The 17,782-nt window shown below is 32.6% G+C and overlaps 1 long non-coding RNA gene across 1 annotated transcript in view; it reads right to left on the reverse strand.

Moving 5' to 3' along the window:
• LOC141570424 (uncharacterized) overlaps positions 1-17,782 on the reverse strand; it is a 127,328-nt gene that overhangs the window by 52,456 nt on the left and 57,090 nt on the right. Inside the window, exon 2 of the long non-coding RNA XR_012494432.2 lies at positions 15,450-15,508. This is a non-coding gene — a long non-coding RNA (uncharacterized LOC141570424). The remainder of the gene's footprint in view (positions 1-15,449; positions 15,509-17,782) is intronic.

Consider the following 17,782-nt stretch of genomic DNA (forward strand, 5'->3'; position numbering starts at 1 on the left):
TCATCTCCCACCCCCCACATTTCCATGCTTCTTTTTAATAGCTTGCCTAATTCACGCGCTATGTCCCAATGGCTGTCCCTACTATTACCTGTTTGGGAAGTTCCTCATTTCTACTTTAGCCGTGTCTATACCCCAGTGTCCTAAGCCTAGTCAATTCTCCACTAGAGGGCACTCCATCCCCGCCTGTGTTCAGTTACAGCCTGGATGACTGAAGGTACCATTAGCTAAGGAGTGAGTGACTGGGGTCCTTAGAGAAGCGGGCCAAATATTTTTCAAATAGAATAATGTCAGCAGATAAAATAAATGAAATTATATAATGTCAAATGAACAGTTTTCTTATTTCCAGTCTTGACTTTTCCCTTGATGTCCAAATATATATTTGACAACTTACTTGACACTTCCACTTGGAAATTTAATACATCCAAACTTAACACACTGAAAATAGAACATTTGTTACCTTCTTTTTAAACTCTCTCTTACAGTCGTCATTTCAATAACAAGTTCCACCATGTACCCAATCCTTCAAGCCAAAGACCTGGAAATCTTCCGTGATACATCCTTTACCTCAAACCACCCCTATTCTTCCTTCACATGAAATTTACCTGTAAGTCTTATTAGTTGTGTCTCCAAAAGATATGCTTAATCCATTTACCATTGGAGCTAACCCACCAATGATCTGTCACTCAGACTACTGCAACAGCTTCCTAACTAGTACATGTGTTTTCATTTTTGTCCCCTATAATCCGTTCTATATAATATTAATATTAGCTCTTCTAAAAGCATAAATTACAACCTACAAGGCTCTTTGCAATTTAGCCCTTGACTCTCTCTTCAACAATTCTTTTCTTTTCTTTTTTTTTTTTTTTTTTTGCAAAAGCACCAACTTCTTTTTCCATCTCAGGCTTTTCAACTTTCTCTCTTCCTAGAGACACTTTCCTTACTTAAAAGCTCACCACTCATCTTTTAGTTCTTAGTTTAAATATCACCTTAGTTAACTATCACCTCATCACAGAGACTTTTGCACATCAGCCTAGTTAAAGAGACACCTTTCTCCCAACCAGTGCCACTTCTTATCTCATGAACAATTACATTGTTGTATAGATCATTACAAGATATCATATTTATATATTTGCATATATATTTATTACCTGTATCTTTCACCTGCAGTATAAGATCCATGAATTCAGAGACTTGATATGCCTACCCTTAGGTTTATTCCTAGAACATTGTCAAGGTCATGGTCCATGTTTATTTAAAAAATTGTGAATGTATAGATTCATGATTATGGAAATTAAAGGGTAAATTATAAGTGGTATTTGAATTTGGCAAACTTACATGAAAACCTAACACAGAACCTTTTAAGGTTTAACTACTTTCTAAAATTTAAGACATATCAACGTTGTGAATTTTTAAGTATCTTGAATAACTCATTAGAATTTCTACTTTCAGCTATTACAAAGTAACAGAACATAGATTTGCCTGCCTTCCTTAAACAACTAAACAATGAGAAAATTTATGAAAATAATGACTTTCAGACATCAGAAAAGAAGCACTATAGGAAAATGACACCTAGAGAAAGAAAATATATGAAGTGAGCTCCAAGATGACTCCAGCTTACTGCTGGGAGAGAGTCTCCACATCACAGTTCAGGGAGCCGGTGGATCTCAAACAGAGTCTGGCTATCTGCCTAAGTTGAGGAGACAGGTTGGGAAATTCTGAGAAGTCAAATGTCTAGAGTTTGCAGTTCAGGTTACTGTAGAGGAAAGAGATGCACAGAGATCCAGAAATCTTTAGACAGTTCCTCAAATCTTCAGCTAGGTACTGATAAATACATACATATGAAGAAACTGCCTGAGGCTAGGGGGAAAAAAGCCAACACTAGAAAGGAGCCATAAGAGCAATGTCTGGAGTTCACACAAAGCCAGGAATAGTTTGTGTTTCCACTGGTTCAAGTGAAAAACAACAACAACAACAAAAACAAACAAAAAACCTTAAAAACACAGGACATCAGAAAAGAATATTCCAAACGATATTCTCCCTGAAGATCCTGCTAATTAACTGTTATACATGTTCATAGCTGGGAAAACAAAGGGACTGGTGCTTAGAAAGCATTAAAAAGAAGCCTGAAATTAAAAAAAAAAAAAATGAAATCAGTAATTAACGCTTTTTAAAAAATTGACCATGTCTGAGTGGGCCTACTTCAAAACATCTATGCTGTTTCATGAATTACGTATCTATCTTTATGCTAATATGAGTGTGTGTTTATTATTCTAGATTTACAAAATCAGGGTTGTATAAGTCTTCCAACTTTGTCTATATTGCAGTTGTTTTAGATAATCTAGTTCTTATGCGAAAACTGTTAGTTTTAGAATTAGAGTATCAATTTCTGCAGAAAGAGTATGTTAATATTCTGTTTGAGATTATTGAGTCTTCCAATTCATAAATGCTATATCTCTCACTTTATTTCTTCTTTAATTTTACTTAGAAGTGTTTTGTTTTGTGGTTTTCCACATATAGGTCATAAAAATTTTAAATCTGATTTATCACTAATTATTTCATATTTAATGTAATTGCAAATCATATTTTATTTCAAGCTTTGTTTTTCATTATTAGTATAGTAAAACACATTTGATTCTTGTTTATTTCCTTTGTTTCTCACAAAAGTTCTAAATTTAATTCTTAGTTTTATAGACTTTTTTAGATTACCTAAGATTTTCTAGATAGAATATTATGTAATTAACAACAATTTTATATCTCTCTTTCTATTCTATATGTCTTTTATTCCTCTTTCATTTATTTCCTCCTCCCTCTCTCCCTTCCCCCCTCCCTCCTTTTCTTCCTTCCTTCTTTCCTTTATTCCTTCCTTTCTGCCTTCCTTCCTTCCTTCCTTCCTTCCTTCCTTCCTTCCTTCCCTCTTTCTTTCATTCTTTTCTTCCTTCCTTCCTTTGTCTTTGTTCTTTTGTCTTATTGCACTGGTAGTATCTAGTATCATGTAGTAAAGTAGAAGGAGTGGCAACAGTTACTTGGTGGGTTCAGAGAGGATTTTATTAATTTGACCTTAAAGGCAAACAAAGTGAAAGCAAAAATTAATGAATGGGACTATATTAAACTAAAAAGCTTCTGCACAGCAAAAGAAACCACCAGCAAAACAAAGAGGCAACCAACCGAATGGGAGAAGATATTTGCAAACACCTATGATAAGGGGTTAATATCCAAAATATATAAAGAACTCGTACAACTCAACAACAACAAAATCCAATTAAAATGGGCAAAGGATCGAAACAGACACTTCTCCCAAGACGACATACAAATGGCCAACAGATATATGAAAAAATGTTCAACTTCATTAGCTATTAAGGAAATGCAAATCAAAACCACTATTAGATATCACCTCACATCATTAGAATGGCTATCATCAACAAGACAAATAATAACAAGTGTTGGAGAGGCTGTGGAGAAAAAGGAACCTTTATACACTGCTAGTGGTAATGTAAATTGGTACAGTCACTATGGAAAACAGTATGGAGGTTCCTCAAAAACTTAAAACTAGAATTACTATATGACCCAGCAACCCCTCTCCTGACCATCTACTCAGAAAATCTGAAAAAGAACTTTTCCATAAAGACATATGTATCCCTCTGTTCATTGCAGCAGTATTTACAGTGGCTAGGACATGGAAACAACCAAAGTGTCCTTTGATAAATGACTGGATAAAGAGGATGTAATACATACTATATACAATGGGATATTATGCGGCCATAAAAAAAGACGAAATATTGCCATTTGAGACAATATGGATGGGTTTTGAGATTATCATGCTAAGCAAAATAAATCAGACAGAAACATCCGAGAACCATATAATTTCACTTAGATGTGGGATATAAAACTGAAAGCAACAAATGAACAAGACAAACAAAGAAACAAAAACTCATAGATACAAACAACAGTTTAGTGGTTACTAGAGAGTAAAGGGATGGTATAAGAAGGTAAAGGGGGTCAAATATATGGCGATGGAAGGAGAACTGACTCTAGGTGGTGAACACACAATAGACAATGTGCTGTAGAAATGTACACTGAAACTTGTATAATTTTACTAACCAATGTCACCCCGATAAATTTAATTTATAAAATTATGAAATTTTACACTTTAAATATGTGCAGTGTATTGTATGCCATTTATACCACGATAAGGGTACTTAAAATAGTAAATCATAACTGAATACTTAGCAAAATAAGAGGCCTAGTTCTTCAGTTCTATCTTGTTGATACAAACAATCTTTATCCAACCAAACGTAGGATCATATTTGAAGGGCATCTTACATGTTCTCATTAACTTTTTATGTCCTCTTAGTGTATGTTGGGAACTGTTCTAAGTGTTTGTAATGGATTAAGTCTTAATCTTTGTAATAACTGACAAGGTAAATTCTATCAACCTCTTATATATTATTATTAAATTCTATCATCAACTTCTCATTTTCGTTAAGCAACCTGTTCAAAATCACAGATTTAGAAGGAAGGAGATTTGAGAATAAATATAAACATATGAAATGCGTGCCCATACACTTAATAACACTTGCTTGCTTCAGTGGGGGTAAGGTGTTTTAGACTCCAAATAGTCTGTCCAGGCCCACTGCTTGCCACAAAACTGCTATCAGATCAGAAGCCTTAGCTGCGCCCTCCACAACTAGATTGAAAACAATGACTTGACTTGGAACTGATGGGTCCTGAAAAAAAAACACTCTTCCCCAATAGTCCCCAATTTAACAAACAAACAAACAAACAAACAAACAATAAAAAGCCGAGAAGACATTGCTTCTGTTGTTGAAAGAAAACAAAGATTTCTTTACAACAATGATGGCAGCCACAGAGCCCAGGAGAGGTGACAGACAGACTCTGCATCCTGTCAGTAAGAAAAGATGAAAAATCAAAACTAAATTCTTTTTGTAAATTGCTAATAGAGTCTCAGCTGTTGACTAAATTTCCTCCTGCCAATCACTTACGTCAGTGCAGTTCAGGAGAGGGAGTCAAAATGAAACAGGAAGATTTGGCATTTAAAAAATAGGTGTCAAGAGAAGAGACAGCTAGGAATTAGTATAGGCAAACATTAATTAGCCCAAACACTAAAGTCGGCCTAGTATAATTAAGAAGGACTGAAGTGGTAATTAGGAGTATATCTACCCTTTATTTTAACTCAACTTATATTTTGAACTATGTGTTATAATTTCATATGTTTTAATCAAAATAATGCTTTGACACATCTATCATTTTTTTTAAGTTTTAAAGATGGGATATTATAGACATATATTAGAATCTTGGAAAGACAGGAGAAATGAGAATAGCAGTTGTTTTGTTTTTATAAAAGCATTTTGAGATATAATTCACATACTATAAAATACAGTTGTTTTTAGTAGATTCACAAGTGGTGCAAACATCACCACTATTTAATTCCTAAACATTTTCACCAACCAGAAAAAAATCCCATATCTGTTAGCAGTCATGACCATAGTTCCCTTTTTCCAGCCCCTGACAACCATTACTCTACTTTCTGCCTCCATAGATTTGCTTGTTCTGGAGATTTTGTATAAATGGAATCATACAATATGTAGCCTTCGTGTCTGTATTCTTTTCGTTTAGAATAGTATTTTCAAAGTTCATCCATGTTGTAGCATGTTTCAATACTTAATTCATGTTTAATGCCTAAAAATATTCCATTATTTGTATATTCCATCTATTTTGATCCATTTGTTAATTGATGAACATTTGAGTTGTTTCTACTTTTTGGCTGTAATAAATACTGCCATAAACATGTGTAAGTTTTTGTGTGGATATATTTCTATTTCTATTGAATAATATATAATGAGGAGTGGGATTACTGGGTTATAACTTTATGTTTAATATTTTGATGAAATGTTAAACTATTTTCCAAAGTAGCTTCACCATTTTACAAACTTACCAGCAATATATAAGGGTTCCGATCCTTTCACATCCTTACTAAAACTTGGTATTTTCTGCATTTTTAAATTTTCATCACCTCAGTGATTATAAAGTGGTATTTCATTGTAATTTTAAATTGCATTTGCCTAATAACTAACGATTTTGAACATCTTTTCATGCCCTAATCAGACATTATTATATATTCTTTGGAGATGTCTATTCAAATTCTCTGTTCATTTTAATTTTTGGGGGTCTTTTTATTGATGACTTTAAGACTTCTTAATATGGTAATTGTAATACCTCTCTATTTCATTATAATTGACATGCACAGTCAGAGTTTGATTCAGTGGTCTCTGGTGGCCCTTGAGAGTCTTTCAGGAGGCCCACAGGGTCCAAACTATGTTTATTCCGCTGAGTGTGCCATGGATTTTTCCAGTGACTACATACGTGTGATATCATAACAGATTAAATGCATAAGCAGATATGAGAATCGAATTGAATTCTGCTGTCAGACATTAAAGATATTTGCAAAAAGGTAAAACAATGCCACTTTTCTCACTAATAAAAATAGCTGTTTGTTTTGGAAAATAGCATTACTTTTCATAAAAATATGTTATGGATAATGTAATAGGTTATTGTTACTTTAAAATGGATCAATAAATATTTTTAAAATTCCATTTTAAATTATAATACAATAAATGTTGATTGCTTTGTAACACACATAAAAACTCTTTGTGGTCCTCAATACTATTTAAACATTTAAAGTGGTCTTGAGACCAAAATGTTTAAAACCACGAACATAATGTGATGCTGGGCACATAGCAGACATTCAATGAAAACCAAATTTTCTTTTTATAAAGCTGCTTCATTCAGCATTAGAGGGAGATTTTAGATAAATCCTTTTAGCTGTGCTTATTCTCAGAAGCTGCACAGTTAGAGGAAACATACAGAAGAGGGCATGAATTCAAGAGATGGAATGTGAGAACTTAGAGGAGAACACAATACTTTCCTATCTGATTTTTGTGTTTTTCGTTTCTGCCAACATATAGCTTGGCTACGGGTACCCTCTCTCCGTACTGGCATTCCAAATTCAATGCCCTTGAGTTTTCCATATTTCACCACCAACCATGTTGAACCTACTGCTTCCAAGCATTTCTAATAGGGTAGCAGTTATGAACATGGGCTCTGGAATCAATTATATAAGTATTTAATTTCAGTGATGCCCCCTGACTATCTACATGAACTTGGGCTGTTATCACACATTTCTCAGAGATAGCACATATGTCTGTATTATGTTAATGGTTAGTAACATGGACTCTGGAGCCAGACTGCCTGGAATTAAACCCCAGATCTGCCACTTGGTGACTATGTAACCTTAGTACAAGTTACTTAACCTCTCTGTTCCTTGGGCTACTCATCTATATATATATAAAAAAGGGATAACGATAGTAGCAGTACATAGTCATGGTGTTGTGAGATCTATCTATCTATCTATCTATCTATCTATCTATCTATCTATCTATCTATCTATCTTTTAAGAAATATAGTCTATAATGCCTGGTACATTATATGTGCTCTGGGGGTATTTGCCCCATTATTATTTCTGTATTTCTGCTTCTGAATTTTCTCATCTCTGTAATAGGATACTAATAGCTTGTACTTCATGGGATTGTTATAAGGATTGCATGAAGATACATATAAAGTGCTTGCAGAGTCTCAGGCATTGAAAAACACTTGATAAAATGTTATCCATTATTGTCACTGTAGAGAGTTGGCTTCTGAAGGAACCACACTCTGCGATTGTGTTCTATTGTCAGAAGTCTTCCCAGGTAAATCACTGTATACTAGAATTTCCATGCTTGGAGTCTATTTAGTCCTGTGATTCCCAGTTTAAACTTGAATTTGAATCACCTTGGCTCCACCTCGATTCTGTTGAATCACATTTCCTATGACCAAGGTTTTGACATCTGTATGTCCAAAACTCTGAACATATTTCTAATGTGTAATTGAGTTTGGGAATCTCCACAATAGCTAATTCTTTTATTTTATATTTGAGGAAAGACAGGTTCAGAGGGGCAAGGGACTTGGTAAGTCATCTCAAAACCAGGACAGGAAACCCATTTCTAGACTTCCAACCAAATATAACGTATCAAACATTTATGCATTGGTATGAAAGAGTTTCAAATGGTTCTTAATGATAGTTTTTCTTTTTTTCAGTAGAAAGATAAGGATTCTGAAAGCTGGAGCCATAAAAGAGTTAATTCTACACATAAACCTCCCAGATTCACAATCTGGCTGAGGCCTGTCAGCTTGGATGCTGGTCTATAAACATTTCCCACATTTACCAGCCCCTTTACGGTACAACCAGCAACAACAGAGAGTGGTCACGTCTTTAAATTGAGAAATGTCTTTCATACTCTAGAGACCATCATTGTAGATAAGTATAAAGAAGAAAGCTACTTTGTACAAATGTCATCTCTAATTCTCAATTTACCAACACAATTTTTCTTTCATGTTGTGGTGACTAAGGTAAAACTTCCCAATAAAGATAGAATGCTACTAGATGTTACTACCTTGGTTAGACAGACCTTTAAAGAGAAGAGAAGGACCAGTGACTGCTTCCCTGCAGAGAAGAGGCCAACTAGAGCCTGTGAATAAAGTCATCACTATAGTCTCACTAGCATTCTTCCAAGTGACACCCATAACTGGGGCTAGATGTTGGTATTGGCAAAAGGATGAATATTTTAAACTTTTCCCACTATTTTTAAAAAGCAATAGTATTATCATCTTACATTAAGACTTCATAACTTATAAAGTATTTTATAATTATGACCTCATTTGATTAATTAACTACCTTAATTTACAGTTGAAGATACTAAGATATGGAGATAAAGTGATTTGTCATTACTTATATGTACTAATTGGTAGGGTCAACATATTAATGATACAATTAAATAGAAATCCTGAATTTGAATTCAAATCTTATGCTCTCTCCAGAAAAACAAAGCTGTCTTCCTATCTTAATTCTATTATATTAATTTTTGAAACTATTTTATAGGTTATCATTTCTAATTTGTTAGACATGTAAAAGAAAATTCTCAACTTAAATTTTAACAACTCTAATTGTGGTGCTTTAGGCCCTTATGGCTAGTTTGTGTGTGCTCTTTTGGGTTTTTCCCCTCTCTTGAAATCACCCCACATGATGCACATACTATTTCATGCATCTGTAATCCTCTTTTCCTTTGCTTATAAATCCTGCTCTGAGAAGTCTTCTCTGACTATCCCAACTCATATATTCCCATTGCTTTCTTCTCAGACCCCCTTTTTTCTAATTCCATAGTTTTATCACCATTTGGCATTATTATTATCTTTTGCATGTATGGTGAGTTAGATACTGTTTCCTTCCTTGACTAGACTCCATGATCTGTGCCTGTTTTGTTCAGCATTATATCCCCAGAGTCTGGTTTGGTGTTGCCACTCCTTAAATACTTCAGTGATTAATGTAGATTTATGAATTCTCAAAGCTACTTACCCATTCAGCCAACTTTGCCAGAGCAGTGCCAGCAGGGGGGCAGTCTGGGCTGAGAGGCAGCATTCATGCCTTTGGAAAAAGGCTAATGCTGTGCAAACACACAGTAAAAGTTTTGATGTTTTGGTGTGGGTTTTAACTTGCATGTCACCAGTCACATTGATCCCTCAGGCACAGGAACTCACAGGGCTTGAAATTTAATACTCTGATTTATGTCAAATAAGGTGTTTTATTTTTTTCTATTAATTTGCACCCTGAAAAGCTGTCAAATTCAGAATTTTGCTGGGCTATGTTAATGTCCCATCCCTGCAGGATGGGATTTACAATGAATTCCTAGTTGTTAATGTTGAGTTTTTATTTTAGAAAATACCACTGACACATTTTCAGAAAGCACACTTATTTCTGGTATAAAGTTTAATAGCATTTGACATACAACAATGAGCTCTAGATATGAAAGAAGTTTACTTGTTTTACAAAATTTTTATGATTTTGCCTTCACCTTTTCTTTGACTTTTCCTTTAGAATATTGCATAACTGAGGCGGAAATGTAGAGGAACTAAAGTTAAAAATCATTTTCCCTTTTCACTGTACAACTCAGCTCATGTTCTCCATATCAGCTAATGGGGCAGGGACTTCTGCTATTGATATTACTTCTGGTAAAGTACTGAGTGCCTGCCACAGAGTAAGAGGGCAACAAAAGTGAATGATTGATGGTGATATTGATAAAAATGGATGATGAATGTGCTTAAATATGCTAACTGTCTCAATGCCTCATTAATAGGTTTCAGAAGCAATGAATAAAAGTACAATGTACGCTGTCCAAATGGCCAGGGGAAGGAAGTCCATGTTGCAGAAAGTGAATTATTCTCCAATAGCAAAGACTCAGTATTCAAAGACTTAGTATTGAAAGATCTAAGAAAGGGCAGAAAGCTCCCATAAACTATGAATAAAGACTGATGATTAAATGAGAGTTAAATCTTTCATCGTAATTAGGTGAGATCCAGACATTATCAAGTTGAGAAGAGAATGTTGAAAATGAAGTCATAATTGAGATGAACTTGAGCCACCATCTGGCTGGAGTATTCTGATCAGATGGAAATCCGGAATTGAGGGAGCTTAAACAGCCTAATTGACTTGCATTTGTGATAAAGTAGATCTTGAAGTCTGTTGCTTTTTTGAGGTCAAAGCCACAAATACATAACCTTAAAGTTTGAGTAATGGCAGGACAGAAAGAGCACCTTGCATTTTAACATAAAAAATACTCCAAGGTGTGTGCACATCTGACATAGTAGAACTGAACTTGGCCTGTTCCAGGAATCCTAGCAGGAATGAAGGATATCTAGGTGATAGAACGTGAAGCCAATGGTAACAAAAAGTTGAGTTTTCAAAGGATAATTGAAATAACCAGGACAACTGTTACTAAACAAAATTCAGGCTGAATACAGGGTATGAATCTAAACAGGGGTAGGACAAGCCCTCCACAGGGAACCACATCACAAGGAATTTATAAGATTATCAACTGGAAGGTAGATATCAAGGACTCAAAATATGAAAATCAGTAATTAAAAAGGGGATGGTAATTTTGATATTAGATAAATGAAAAAAATTATAATACTGTGAATATTTATAATCCAAGAAATAGATTAGGTGAAATATACAAACTCATAAAGAAACAAACGATATAAAAATTTCCTCAAGAAGAGTTACAAAATTGGAGAACTATAACAATAAAGGGATTGAATTAGTAACCAAAATACTTCCTACAAAGGAAAACACAGAACTAGGGGGCATCACTGTTGAATTATCAAATATTTTAAAAAGACTTAACACCAATCATTTATATATATATACATATATATATATATGTATATATATGTATATGTATGTATATGTATATATGTATATATGTATATATATGTGTATATATATATATATGTATATATGTATATATGTATATATATGTTTGTGTGTGTACATATGTGTGTGTGTATATATATATATATATACACACACACATATATATATTTCAGAAAAAAATTAGAAGAGGCGAGAATACATTTCAACTCATTCTATGACATTCTGATACCAATATCAGACAAAGCCCTTAAAGAAAACTATGGACCAATATCCTGTATGAATATAGACACAAAAATCCTCAAGAAAATGCTAACAAATCAAAAACAGAAATATAGAAAAATATAGAAAAGGATTATACACTGTGATCACTTGGGATTTATTCCAAGAGTACAATGTTGGTTAACATAAGAAAATCGTCAGCATGATATTCCATATGAGTAAGTGAAAGGACATTTAAAATCATCTTATACAATGGCAATACCTATGTACTTATCAATAATCACTTTAAGTAAGTGGATTAAATGCTGCAATCAAAGGACATAGGGTAGTTAAATGGATAATAAAATAAGACCCATGCATATGTTGTATACAGGAGACCCACCTCAGATAGAAAGATACACATAGACTGAAAGTAAAGAGTTAGAAAAGATATTGCATGTAAATTTAAATGAGAAAAATGCTGGGTAGCAATACTTATATTGGACCAAATAGACTTTAAAACAAAGACTATAAGAGACAAAAAAGGACATTACATAATGATAAAGGGATCAATCCAACAAGAGGACATCACCCTAGTAAACATCTATGCACCCAACATAGGAGCACCTAAATATAGATAAAAAAAAATATTAACTGACATAAAGGCAGAGATCAACAGTAACACAATCATAGTAGGGGACTTTAACACCCCACTGACACCAAAGGATAGATCTTACAAACAGAAAATCAACAGGAAACAGCAGCCTTAAATGACACACGGGACCAGATGGATTTAATTAATTTTAGAGCATTTCATTCCAAGGCCAGCAGAATATACATTCTTTTCAGGTGCATGTTGAACATTTTACAAGATAGACCACATGTTAAGCCACAAAACAAGTCTCAATAAATTTAAGAAGATTGACCATATCAAGCATCTTCTCTGACCACAATGGTATAAAACTAGAAATCAATTACAACAAAAACAAAACAAAATTGAAAAACACACCAACACATGGAGGCTAAATAACATGCTACTAAATAATAAAAGGGGCAACAATGAGATCAAGGAAGAAATCAAACGATACCTTGAGACAAATAAAAATCAAAACATAGCAACCGAAAATCCATGGGACACAAAAAGCAGTCCTAAGAGGAAAATTCATAGCAATGCAGGCCTACCTCAATTAACAAGAAAAATCTCAAATAAACAGTCTAACTTTACACCTAAGGGAAGTGGGGAAAAACAAAGTAAACAAAGCCCAAAGTGAGTACAAAGAAAGAAATAATAAAAATTAGAGAGGAAATAAATAGAAGATTAAAAAAAAACACAAAAGATAAATGAAACCAAGAGCTATTTTTTTGAAAAGATAAACAAAATTGACAAACCTTTAACCAGACTCATCAAGAAAAAAAGAGTGGGGCACGAATAAATAAAATCTGAAATGAAGAGGAGATATGAAAATGGACACCACAGAAATACAAAAAAAATTAAGAAAATATTATGAGCAACTATACAACAACAAATTGGGCAATCTGGAAGAAATGGGTAAATTCCTAGAAACTTACAATCTTCCAAGGCTGAATCAGGAAAAAACAGAAAACCTGAACAGACCGATTACTACCAATGAAATTGAATCAATAACCAGCAAGCTCCCAACAAATAAGCAATCTGAGGATACCATCTATTTGGGGTCATATCGCATAGCAGTAGTAAAGAGGGTCGTTTCATAATAATAAAGAGGACAATTTATTAAGTGGACATAACAATTATATATGTTTATATATCCAGTAACCACACTGTGAAATACAAAAACAAAAATTAATTAAGAGAGACATAGACAAATATAAAATTGTAGTCAGTGATTTCAATATTATTCTCTCAATTGATTGAACAAGTGCTTAGAAAATTAGAAAGGATGAAGATTTGAACAACACCATTAATCAGCTTTCCCTAATTGACATCTATAGAACAATACAGTCAAGATATTAGCAGAATACACACCTTTTTAATTTTACACTTAATATTTACCAAGATAGGGCATATTCTCAGTGTAAAACAAGTGTCAACAAATTTAAAATTATTTGAGTCATAAAAAGTATGTTATTTGATTACAATGGATTTAAACTAAAAATTAATTTTTGAAAAAGGATCACTGGAAAATTTCCTAATGTTTCAAAACAAAATAATACACATCTAAATAATTCATGGATTAAAGAAGAAACCAAAAGAAAACTAGAAATTATTTTAACTGAAAAAACAAAACAAAAACAGAATACATGTCAAAAATTAGATGCCTCTAAACTAGTTCATGGGGTTGGTGGTGGGATTTATAACACTAAGTCCTTATGTTGGAAAATAGGAAAGTTCTCAAATGAAAGACTGCAGATAACACCTTAAGAACCTACTGAAGGAAGAATAAATTTAATATAAAATAAGTAGATGAAAGGAAACAATAATGGCCAAAGATAATTATTTGAGAGGTACAATAAAGTTGATAAACTTGCAGCCACACTGATCAGAAATAAAAAGGAGATGCAAATTACCAATGTTAGTAATTAGAGTTGTGACATCAATGCAGTTTATACATTAAAACGACAGGAAATTTGACATCTTAGATGAAATACATTTTTGAAAGCTACAAACTAATAAATTTCACTTAAGAAACAATAGTTAAAATTAAAATGAATAGTCCTACATTTACTAAAGAAACTGAATTTATAGATTTAAAACTTTCCCACAAAGAAAACTATAAGTCTTTATAGTTTCACTGGTAAATTTTACCAACTATTTAAGAAAAAAATACACAAACTCTTTTAGGAAAACGAAGAGGAATAAAAATTCTGGCGACATTTTGGGAGGCCAATCTCATGTTAATATTCAAACCAAACAAAGACTTATAAGAAAGAAAAAGTGCAAACAGTAACTCTCATAAATATAGAAGCAAGAATTCTAACTAAATTTTTAGAAAATTAGATTCAACAATATGTAAATAAAACATATAAAGCAATAAAAATAATACATCATAGATTTATTCCAGGAATGCAAGATTAATTTCATATTTGAACACTATCTATTGTAATTTACTATATTAGCAAATTAAAAAGGAACACCAATATATTATCTCAATATTTGCAGGAAAAAGATCATTTGACAGAATTCAACGTTCATTCCTGATAAAAACTCTTAGGAAACTAGCATTAGAAGGGAACTTCCTCTACCTGACAAAGGAATCTACAAAAAGCCTACAGCTAACATCAAAATTAATGGTGAAAATGAATGCTTTCCCCCTAAGATTGAGAACAAGTCAAAGTCACCAATTCTCCAAAATTCTATTTAACATTAATGTACTGGAAGATCTATCTGGTGCAAAAGGCAAGAAGAGGACTTAATAGGATCCACATTGAAAAGAAGTAAAAGTAAAACTATTTTTCATTCATAGATGACATAATCATCTGTACAGAAAATCTGATAAAATAAAATAAAACACCGACTGGAACTAAGTGAGTTCAATAAGACCAATGTAAAAAATCAATTGCATTTCTATATGCTAGCAACAAATAAAATAACTTGAATAAAAAAATTCTCTATTACATCAAAGAATATGAAATACTTTTGGATAAATCTGACAAATACGTAAAGCTATAAAGTACTGGTGAGAGAAATTTTAAAAACCAGCGAGAGAGATCATCAGTTGGAAGAATCAATATTAAGATGTTATTTCTCCCCAAAAAGATCTGTAGATTCAACACAATCCCAATCAAATTCCCATTTGGCTTTTTTTTTTTTTTTAATTGACAAATTAATTTTCAAAATCATTGGTCAAAAGACCTACAATAGCCAATAGAACTGAGGCAGGACAGTTAGAGGATTAACACTGATGAGATACAACTACACATCTACTTGAACGGATAGATTAAAAAGACTCACCGTATTCAAGGATTTGGAGGAAATGGACATCACTTGTCTTCTGATTCAGTCATTCATTCCTAGAGAAATGAAAGCTTATGTCCATAAAAAGATATTCATATGAATGTTCACAACAGCTTTATTTGTAATAGCCACAAGCTGGAAATACTCCTCAGCAGGCAAATGGATGAACAAATTCTATATCCAATACTCTGCATTTCAAATTAATGAATTATTGATATAGTTTAAAAATGGAATTATAAAATAGAGTCTAGATGTAGATCCACATGTAGAGACAATATGGATATGATATTAAAGATATACTGTCAAGAGTTACTAAGATATTTGGCTATTTATATTGAGAAAATGTTATTTCTTAACATATGTGAAGTCAAATTCCATATAGACTAAAAACCTAAATATAGAAATAAAATGTGTAAATCACTTAGAATAAATTGTTGAAGGATATTTTATGACACTGAGGTAGAAAATAACTTCCTAAATAAGACATGAAGGCAAATGACAAACTTGATGAGATTTAAATTAAATTGACCCCGTCTATGGTCTGAAAACAAAAGACACACATTTGGAGATGTTTATACCCTCAGAACTGACAAATGATTATTAAGTTGACTATATGAAGAAATGTTTCTAATCAGAGATAAAGACCAACAATTCAATTTAAAAACAACCTAGAGGAGAGATATTAAGGACAATTAACAAAATGAGTACACAGACATAATTAGAAATCTTAAAAAGTATTCTTAACCACACCAGTAATCACATATATTAGAATTAAACAAGATCTAATTCATCTCTATAAGTTATCAAAAATTAAAAGTCTGATAATACCAAGTTTGGTAAGCATGTTGGAAAATGGGAACTCTTATGTAATACTGCTTATAGTCTAAAGTTGTATTTCTACCCAGGAAAAAACGTTTCACAGTAACTAATATATTTTAAAATGTTCATAATATTTGACCCAGCCATAACCCTTCCTAACATTTATCCTAAAGAAACTCCTACTTGTATGCAACATGTACAAAATACCTGAATTCTGCTTCCCCCTGCCCCCATTTGGTAGAACTAAAGCAATAAGAACAATGTGAATGTCCTCAGTAGGAAAACGGATAAAAGCTGATTCATTTGTAAAACAGAATATGATATAACAGTTAAAGTATGTGAACTTGAACTATATATATATATATATCAATTTTGGGATAATGGTCCCAATTAGGTAAGAAGGGAAGTTAAAGGGATAGGTGTGACACCTTACTCTGTTTTAATACAAAAAGAGAATGAACACAAGTATGTTAACATCTGTTTATTTTCTGTGACATTTACATAGAAATCTTTTATATTATTCTATATTTTTGTATGTTTGACGTACTTTATAATTAAAAGTACAACTTCAAACAGAAGACAAGGTAGCCTAGTGACAAGTCATTGAAATGATCACAAACCAATTTATATGCAATAACAATTTACTGAACACACACATAATGGTGCATCAATATAAAGAACCAAAGTGGCAAAAATAAACTTCAGTAAATAAGGAAGATTATTGAGTATTTTATTTTCAAGTCATCTAGCATTGAGGAAAAATATTGAACTTGGAGGAGAAGACTGGGTTACAGTACTAGTTCTGCAATTTATTAGGTGTGAGAGTTGGAGAAATTTTAGTTCACTTCTAATGAACCTACTACCTCAGTTTTCTCATCAGTCAAATGAAGAATTCAATCGTAATTTTGAACATCCTCCCAGGTATAATAAATAGATTAAATAATTTAAAAACTGCATTGCATTATCATCTGTTTCGTGTACAAGTAAAATATGTAGCTAAAGGCAAATATGAAATATATCCAATCTATACTAGTTTTAAATCTCTTCAGACTTTTTCAGTTTCCCAATTAAATAAGACTACAACAAGCCAAAAGAATAGAACCTAGAGACAGGAAATTTGAACTGAAACTCCTTTGGCCACTTACTATCTGTGTGTTCTTGTGTCTAAGCATTTTTTCTTTAATTTTATATGGAAGTAATATCATACCTCTTAGGATTACGGTAAGAATTTAAGATAATGCATGTAAAAGGTCTAGTATTAATGTTTTCTTTTGTTTTATTCAATTTAAAGTAATCAATTTTCAAACTAGGAAATGCTTCAGAGAAATTCGTTTATTATTAATTGGCTGTGTTTTCAGCAAGTTCCTTAGCCATGCTAGATAGAAGTTCCTCATCTGTAACATAAAAATAAGAGGCAAGTTGTGTATATCTCCCAGCTTGAAGACTCTAATCAAAATTGCAGTAATTACACTCATTTATTCAAATGTCCAGCTCATGTTCGTGTAGTAATT

Source organism: Rhinolophus sinicus, chromosome 3, assembly GCF_057876585.1.
Source record: "Rhinolophus sinicus isolate RSI-liver-muscle chromosome 3, RSI-T2T, whole genome shotgun sequence".
NCBI lineage: Eukaryota > Metazoa > Chordata > Mammalia > Chiroptera > Rhinolophidae > Rhinolophus > Rhinolophus sinicus.